Genomic DNA, 8,160 nt, shown 5'->3' with positions numbered 1-8,160 from the left:
CCTCATCGAGACTTCCAGGCAAGCTCGGCCATCTGGTCGCGCACAATGCTTTCCTATGGGGCGACCAGATGGCCGAGCTTGCCTGGAAGTCTCGAAGGGGGTCCATTTGCCTCCCGGATCCCAGCGAGGGCTCCAGGAGGTCGGGTACATTCGCGCCTAGGGTCCCCTCTGTCTGAAGGGACGTGCGCGACCAGATGGCCGAAGGGGCTTGCGCGACCAGATGGCCGAGGGGACAGGCGCGACCAGATGGCCGAGGGGAAAGGGAAGGGGAAGCCTCCCCGGGCTCTCCGGGCACCATGCCGTGTGGCAGGACCCCGGACGGAGCCAGGGGCGGGGAGGCCGCCCTGGGGGCCCCCAGGGGCCAATGAACCCAGACGAGCCTGAGGAGGCTCCCCGGACACAACGGAACCCCGCCCCGGGCCTTTGGCAGTGCCGCAGGCCGGGGGACGGGGCCCGAAGTCCAGAGACCCCGACCCGGGGCCCGGCCGGGCCCCTGGAACCAGCCGGAGCTCCTAGGCCCGCAGGCGCAGGGGAAGCCTCCCCGGGACCTCTGGACCCCGCCCCGGGCACCCTGCCACGCGGCAGGACCCCGGACAAAGCCCGGGGCGGGGAGGTCACCCTCCCCCGGGCCCCCAGGGGCCAATGAACCCAGACAGGCCTGGGGAGGCTCCCCGGACACAACGGAACCCCGTCCCGGGCCTTTGGCAGTGCCGCAGGCCGGGGGACGGGGTCCGGGGCCGGAGACCCCGACCCGGGGCCCGGCCGGGCCCCTGGACCCAGCCGGGGCTCCCGGGACCGCAGGCGCAGGGGAAGCCTCCCCAGGCCCTCCAGACCCCGTCCTGGGCACCCTGCCACGCGGCAGGACCCCGGACGGAGCCCGGGGCGGGGAGGCCACCCTCCCCCGGGCCCCCAGGGGCCAATGAACCCAGACAGGCCTGGGGAGGCTCCCCGGACACAACGGAACCCCGTCCCGGGCCTTTGGCAGTGCCGCAGGCCGGGGGACGGGGTCCGGGCCGGAGACCCCGACCCGGGGCCCGGCCGGGCCCCTGGACCCAGCCGGGGCTCCCGGGACCGCAGGCGCAGGGGAAGCCTCCCCGGGCCCTCCGGACCCCGTCCTGAGCACCCTGCCACGCGGCAGGACCCCGGACGGAGCCCGGGGCGGGGAGGCCATCCTCCCCCGGGCCCCCAGGGGCCAATGAACCCAGACAGGCCTGGAGAGGCTCCCCGGACACAACGGAACCCCGTCCCGGGCCTTTGGCAGTGCCGCAGGCCGGGGGACGGGGTCCGGGGCCGGAGACCCCGACCCGGGGCCCGGCCGGGCCCCTGGACCCAGCCAGGGCTCCCGGGACCGCAGGCGCAGGGGAAGCCTCCCCGGGCCCTCCGGACCCCGTCCCGGGCACCCTGCCGCGCGGCAGGACCCGGGACGGAGCCCGGGGCGGGGAGGCCGCCCTCTCCGGGGCCCCCAGGGGCCAATGAGCCCAGACAGGCCTGGGGAGGCTCCCCGGACACAACAGAACCCCGTCCCGGGCCTTTGGCAGTGCCACAGGCCGGGGGACGGGGTCCGGGGCCGGAGACCCCGACCCGGGGCCCGGCCGGGCCCCTGGACCCAGCCGGGGCTCCCGGGACAGCAGGCGCAGGGGAAGCCTCCCCGGGCCCTCCGCACCCCGTCCCGGGCACCCTGCCGCGCGGCAGGACCCGGGACGGAGCCCGGGGTGGGGAGGCCGCCCTCCCCGGGGCCCCCAGGGGCCAATGAGCCCAGACAGGCCTGGGGAGGCTCCCCTGACACAACGGAACCCCGTCCCAGGCCTTTGGCAGTGCCGCAGGCCATGGGACGGGGCCCAGGGCCGTAGACCCCGACCCGGGGCCCGGCCGGGCCCCTGGACCCAGCCGGGGCTCCCAGGCCCGCAGGGGAAGCCTCCCTGGGCCCTCCGGACCCCGTCCCGGGCACCCTGCCGCGCGGCAGGACCCGGGACGGAGCCGGGGGCGGGGAGGCCGCCCTCCCCGGGGCCCCCAGGGGTCAATGAGCCCAGACAGGCCTGGGGAGGTTCCCCGGACACAACGGAATCCCGTCCCGGGCCTTTGGCAGTGCCGCAGGCCGGGGGACGGGGTCCGGGGCCGGAGACCCCGACCCGGGGCCCGGCCGGGCCCCTGGACCCAGCCGGGGCTCCCGGGACAGCAGGCGCAGGGGAAGCCTCCCCGGGCCCTCCGGACCCCGTCCCGGGCACCCTGCCGCGCGGCAGGACCCGGGACGGAGCCCGGGGCGGGGAGGCCGCCCTCCCCGGGGCCCCCAGGGGCCAATGAGCCCAGACAGGCCTGGGGAGGCTCCCCTGACACAACGGAACCCCGTCCCGGGCCTTTGGCAGTGCCGCAGGCCGGGGGACGCGGCCCAGGGCCGTAGACCCCGACCCGGGGCCCGGCCGGGCCCCTGGACCCAGCCGGGGCTCCCAGGCCCGCAGGCGCAGGGGAAGCCTCCCCGGGCCCTCCGGAGCCCGCCCCGGGCACCCTGCCACGTGGCAGGACCCGGGACGGAGCCCGGGGCAGGGAGGCCGCCCTCCCGGGGCCCCCAGGGGCCAATGAACCCAGACAGGCCTGGGGAGGCTCCCCGGACACAACGGAACCCCGTCCCAGGCCTTTGGCAGTGCTGCAAGCTGGGGGACGGGGCCCGGGGCCAGAGGCCCTGACCCGGGGCCCGGCCGGGTCCCTGGACCCAGCCAGGGCTCCCAGGCCCGCAGGCGCAGGGGAAGCCTCCCCGGGCCCTCCGGAGCCCGCCCCGGGCACCCTGCCACGTGGCAGGACCCCAGACAGAGCCCGGGGCGGGGAGGCCACCCTCCCCGGGGCCCCCAGGGGCCAATGAACCCAGACATGCCTGGGGAGGCTCCCCGGACACAACGGAACCCCGTCCCAGGCATTTGGCAGTGCCGCAGGCCGGGGTACGGGGCCCGGGGCCCGGCTGGGCCCCTGGAGCCAGCCGGGGCTCCCGGGCCCGCAGGCGCAGGGGAAGCCTCCCCGGACCATCCGGACCCCTTGTCCAGGGCACCCTGCCACGCGGCAGTCCCCGGGACAGGACCGGGGCAGCATCCGGGCCAGTCCTGCTGCCGGCTGAGGACCGAGAGGGGTCCCAGAGTACCCTGTCCCTAGTAATCCGGAGGAAGGCTACATAGCGGTAGGGCTCCCGCCTTATCCATGGGCTCGGTGGGCTCTCTGCTTCCCGGGGGCTGGGGGACAGCGGCTGGGACTCGGGCACGGGGAACACCGACGGAGCTCTCGGGCCCGGGCGCCCCGGGGGTAGGACTGCCCGGGACCCGTGGAGCCCGACCCTGGGCACTTTGCCACGCCGCGGGCCGGAGGAGTGAAGCCTGGGAGGATGTTGCCCGGGCGTAGCCCATCTGGTCCCCGGCAAAGAACCGCCAGCCCCGGAGGGGTCTTCCGGCATACCCTGCCCATACTAATCCGGAGGAAGGCTACCCCCCTTTCTTGTAACCCACGCACTCCGAGTGACGGAGGGGACCCTAGGCCCGGACGCGCCCGGCCTCCTGGTGCCCTGGCTGGGATCCGGGAGGCAAATAGACCCTGCCATCTGGTCGCCCCATTGGGAAGCATTGCGCGCGACCAGATGGCCGAGGGCAGAGGTGCAACCAGATGGACGGGACTGAAAGAACTCTCATCTGTCCAACCCCGAGCCTTCGCGCTAGGGTTCCTGCCTGCCCACGCAGGGCTCCGTGGCTGCAGGGCTCAGGGGCTGCAGGGCTCCAGGGCTCCAGGGCTGCAGGGCTCTGGTTCTGCAGGGCTCCAGGGCTCTGGGCTAAAGGGCTCCAGGGCTGCAGGGCTTTGGGGCTGCAGGCCTCGGGGGACGCCCGGGGGACCCATGGAGCCCGTCCTGGGCACTTTGCCTCGCCGCGGGCTGGAGGAGGAAGCACCCGACGCCCCGGGGAAGTGACGTCCGGGCTTGGCCCATCTGGTCCCCGCCTGAGAACCGCAAACCCCAGGAGGGGTGTCCCGGCATACCCTGCCCCTACTAATCCGGAGGAAGGCTACCCACCTTTCTTGTAACCCTCGCGCTCCGAGTGACGGAGGGGACCCTAGGCGCGGATGCGCCCAGCCTCCTGGAGCCCTGGCTGGGATCCGCGAGGCGGATGGACCCTCATCGGGACTTCCAGGCTGGCCCGGCCATCTGGTCACCCTATTGGAAAGCATTTCGCGCGACCAGATGGCCGAGGGGAGAGGTGCAACCAGATGGACGGGACTGACAGGACTCCCATCTGTCCAACCCCGAGCCTTTGCGCTAGGGTTCCCGCCTGCCCACGCAGGGCTCCGTGGCTGCAGGGCTCCGGGGCTGCAGGGCTCCAGGGCTGCAGGGCTCTGGGCCTGCAGGGCTCCGGGGCTGCAGGGCTCCGGGCCTGCAGAGCTCCAGGCCTGCAGGGCTCGGGGCCTGCAGGGCTCCGGGCCTGCAGGGCTCCGGGCCTGCAGGGCTCCGGGGCTGCAGGGCTCCGGGCCTGCAGGGCTCCGGGCCTGCAGGGCTCCAGGGCTCCGGGCTGAAGGGCTCCAGGGCTGCAGGGCTTTGGGGCTGCAGGCCTCGGTGGCTGCAGGGCTCCGGGGCTGCAGGGCTCCGGGCCTGCAGGGCTCCGGGGCTGCAGGGCTCCGGGCCGCCTGCAGGGCTCCGGGCCTGCAGGGCTCCGGGCCTGCAGGGCTCCGGGCCTGCAGGGCTCTGGGCCTGCAGGGCTCCAGGGCTCCGGGCTGAAGGGCTCCAGGGCTGCAGGGCTTTGGAGCTGCAGGCCTCGGTGGACGCCCGGGGGACCCATGGAGCCCGTCCTGGGCACTTTGCCTCGCCGCGGGCTGGAGGAGGAAGCACCCGACGCCCCGGGGAAGTGACGTCCGGGCTTGGCCCATCTGGTCCCCGCCTGAGAACCGCAATCCCCAGGTGGGGTGTCCCGGCATACCCTGCCCCTACTAATCCGGAGGAAGGCTACCCACCTTTCTTGTAACCCTTGCGCTCCGAGTGACGGAGGGGACCCTAGGCGCGGATGCGCCCGGCCTCCTGGAGCCCTGGCTGGGATCCGCGAGGCGGATGGACCCTCATCGGGACTTCCAGGCTGGCCCGGCCATCTGGTCGCCCTATTGGAAAGCATTGCGCGCGACCAGATGGCCGAGGGGAGAGGTGCAACCAGATGGACGGGACTGACAGGACTCCCATCTGTCCAACCCCGAGCCTTCTCGCTAGGGTTCCCGCCTGCCCACGCAGGGCTCCGTGGCTGCAGGGCTCCGGGGCTGCAGGGCTCCAGGGCTGCAGGGCTCTGGGCCTGCAGGGCTCCGGGGCTGCAGGGCTCCGGGCCTGCAGGGCTCCAGGCCTGCAGGGCTCCGGGCCTGCAGGGCTCCGGGCCTGCAGGGCTCCAGGGCTCCGGGCTGAAGGGCTCCAGGGCTGCAGGGCTTTGGGGCTGCAGGCCTCAGTGGCTGCAGGGCTCCGGGGCTGCAGGGCTCCGGGCCTGCAGGGCTCCGGGGCTGCAGGGCTCCGGGCCTGCAGGGCTCCGGGTCTTCAGGGCTCCGGGCCTGCAGGGCTCCAGGGCTCCGGGCTGAAGGGCTCCAGGGCTCCAGGGCTGCAGGGCTTTGGGGCTGCAGGCCTCGGTGGACGCCCGGGGGACCCATGGAGCCCGTCCTGGGCACTTTGCCTCGCCGCGGGCTGGAGGAGGAAGCACCCGACGCCCCGGGGAAGTGACGTCCGGGCTTGGCCCATCTGGTCCCCGCCTGAGAACCGCAATCCCCTGCAGGGCTCTGGGGCTGCAGGGCTCCGGGCCTGCAGGGCTCCGGGGCTGCAGGGCTCCGGGCCTGCAGGGCTCCGGGGCTGCAGGGCTCCGGGGCTGCAGGGCTCCGGGCCTGCAGGGCTCCGGGCCTGCAGGGCTCCAGGGCTCCGGGCTGAAGGGCTCCAGGGCTGCAGGGCTTTGGGGCTGCAGGCCTCGGTGGACGCCCGGGGGACCCATGGAGCCCGTCCTGGGCACTTTGCCTCGCCGCGGGCTGGAGGAGGGAGCACCCGACGCCCCGGGGAAGTGTCGTCCGGGCTTGGCCCATCTGGTCCCCGCCTGAGAACCGCAATCCCCAGGAGGGGTGTCCCGGCATACCCTGCCCCTACTAATCCGGAGGAAGGCTACCCACCTTTCTTGTAACCCTCGCGCTCCGAGTGAGGGAGGAGACTCTAGGCGCGGACGCGCCCGACCTCCTGGAGCCCTGGCTGGGATCCGCGAGGCGAATGGACCCTCTTCGGGACTTCCAGGCTGGCCCGGCCATCTGGTCGCCCTATTGGAAAGCATTGCGCGCGACCAGATGGCCGAGGGAAAGGTGCGACCAGATGGCCGGGACCGAAAGGACTCCCAGCTGCCCACACCGAGCCATAGCGGTAGGGCTCCTGCCTGCCCTTGCAGGGCTCCGGGGCTCTGCACCAGGGTCCCTTGTCCCGGGCAGATGGACACTTGGAAGGCCGCAGGACGTGGGATCCCAGGCCCTGACCAAACATCAGGAGGCCCGGGGCCGGTCCCTGCTTCTCAACGCAGCCAGGCCGGGGAGATAGGGGAGCCTGCCCAAGCACGAGGGACCCCAGTCCCGGGCACACGGTCCCTCAGGTTGTGCGCTCGTTTTCAACAATTTTTGTTTCAAAATTCCGTGAAGCGGCATTCCGCAAATTCCGCCCAGCCCTAGTGTCAGCGTGTATGAATGTGCACATAAAATCAAACATAACACTCCCCAACCCTTCCTCCTTCCACTCTGATGGCCTAATCCCGGCAGGAAGTAGTATCCCTCCCAAGAACCAAAACATAGTGAAATAGTCTCAAAAACCACCAGTGACTCCTTCTTAGGAATGCATACAGAAATAGTACAGGACTGTGTGAGGCCGATGATTAACAAGTTCGGTACGGCATCCAGGAAAAGGAAATGAGACAGTGAGTTGTAGAAAAGAGGTGACAGCTGATCATAGGTAGTCAATAAGCAAAATGAAGGAAGAGAAGAAAGAGGATGCTCAGTTGATGTTGATGTAAAGAGATTCAGTGTGAGAATGTCCAAAAAAAGAGGTTGACATGTTTTAGCCCTATGTCGTGCCCCTAAGGGTCAGGTGGGCTTTCATCAGGACCTAGTGTAAGTGTGGGGACCCTAATATTCAAGGGACTCCCAGGTAAGGATGGAATGATTTGTCCAACCGGTACTAGAAAGTTCAAATTGAACCTTGTTTACTCAATTTGAGGAAACCCATCGGGTACAGGAGGCTAAATCCCGCTCTTGTGCAGGGAGGTTAGAGACTTGTTCTGCCGCTGCCTCTCTTTACCCGGAATTGGACATTCTCACATAGTGCACTAGACCCTAAAGCGTCTAATACTGCACGAAAATTGTTTTTAATAAACTCGCACCCAGTTTTATTAAAAATTATTGACTGGTTTGACGAGTTTTTTATCTTACACTCACGCAGATCACCTCACCACACACGGCTATTTTTTCACAACTACGATCACTACTGAAAAAAACCAGAGGCAAAACCTCCGGGTGGAGGAAGCACACAGTAACCCAATGATGATGCTGTCACGTTGTTAAGCACAAGCGGATAACCGAACATACCGCTGAAATACCACCTGCAATAAACATGATTGAGGGTTTCTTAACAGTCTCTGAACTGCTGTTGCTAACTTTGGTTCTTTCAGGACCAGTGATCCACTCTCTACCTGATATTTAAGCATTTGAATAAGAAGCCGAGTGGGTCGCAACTCCTTCTTTCTCCCTCTCCTTGATTTATATATATTCAGTTATCTGTCCCCTTTTTTGTTTTTTTTTGGCGCTAGAGTGATTTTTACTATGTGGGAGGCACCACATCATGCCACTCGTCCAGTGGACTAGGGCCTGCCAGCACCACCGATTGAGAAGCAGTAGCTGCTCCCCTGCCGTACCACACTGCATGGTCGGTCGAGACATGTGGGGTCCTGAATAAGAGATCATACTGGAGGATCAGCGAGTTTCCCAGTGGGGGTGGGGCAACAATGCTCTGGCAGAACCCACTCAATCCCAGAAGGACGTGGCCATGTTGCTTTCTAGTGTACCGCCCGGCAACCGTAGCGTCATCCCGGCGGCCTCAGGTGGGCCGCCTTTCACCTCGCTATGTTGTAAGTCCTGGACCGCCATTAGTGAGCC

The sequence above is a fragment of the Triturus cristatus genome, chromosome 3_2 (genome assembly GCF_964204655.1).
Source record: "Triturus cristatus chromosome 3_2, aTriCri1.1, whole genome shotgun sequence".
Taxonomy (NCBI): domain Eukaryota; kingdom Metazoa; phylum Chordata; class Amphibia; order Caudata; family Salamandridae; genus Triturus; species Triturus cristatus.
The sequence above is the reverse complement of the archived record's forward strand: the minus strand, read 5'-3'. Positions refer to the sequence as shown.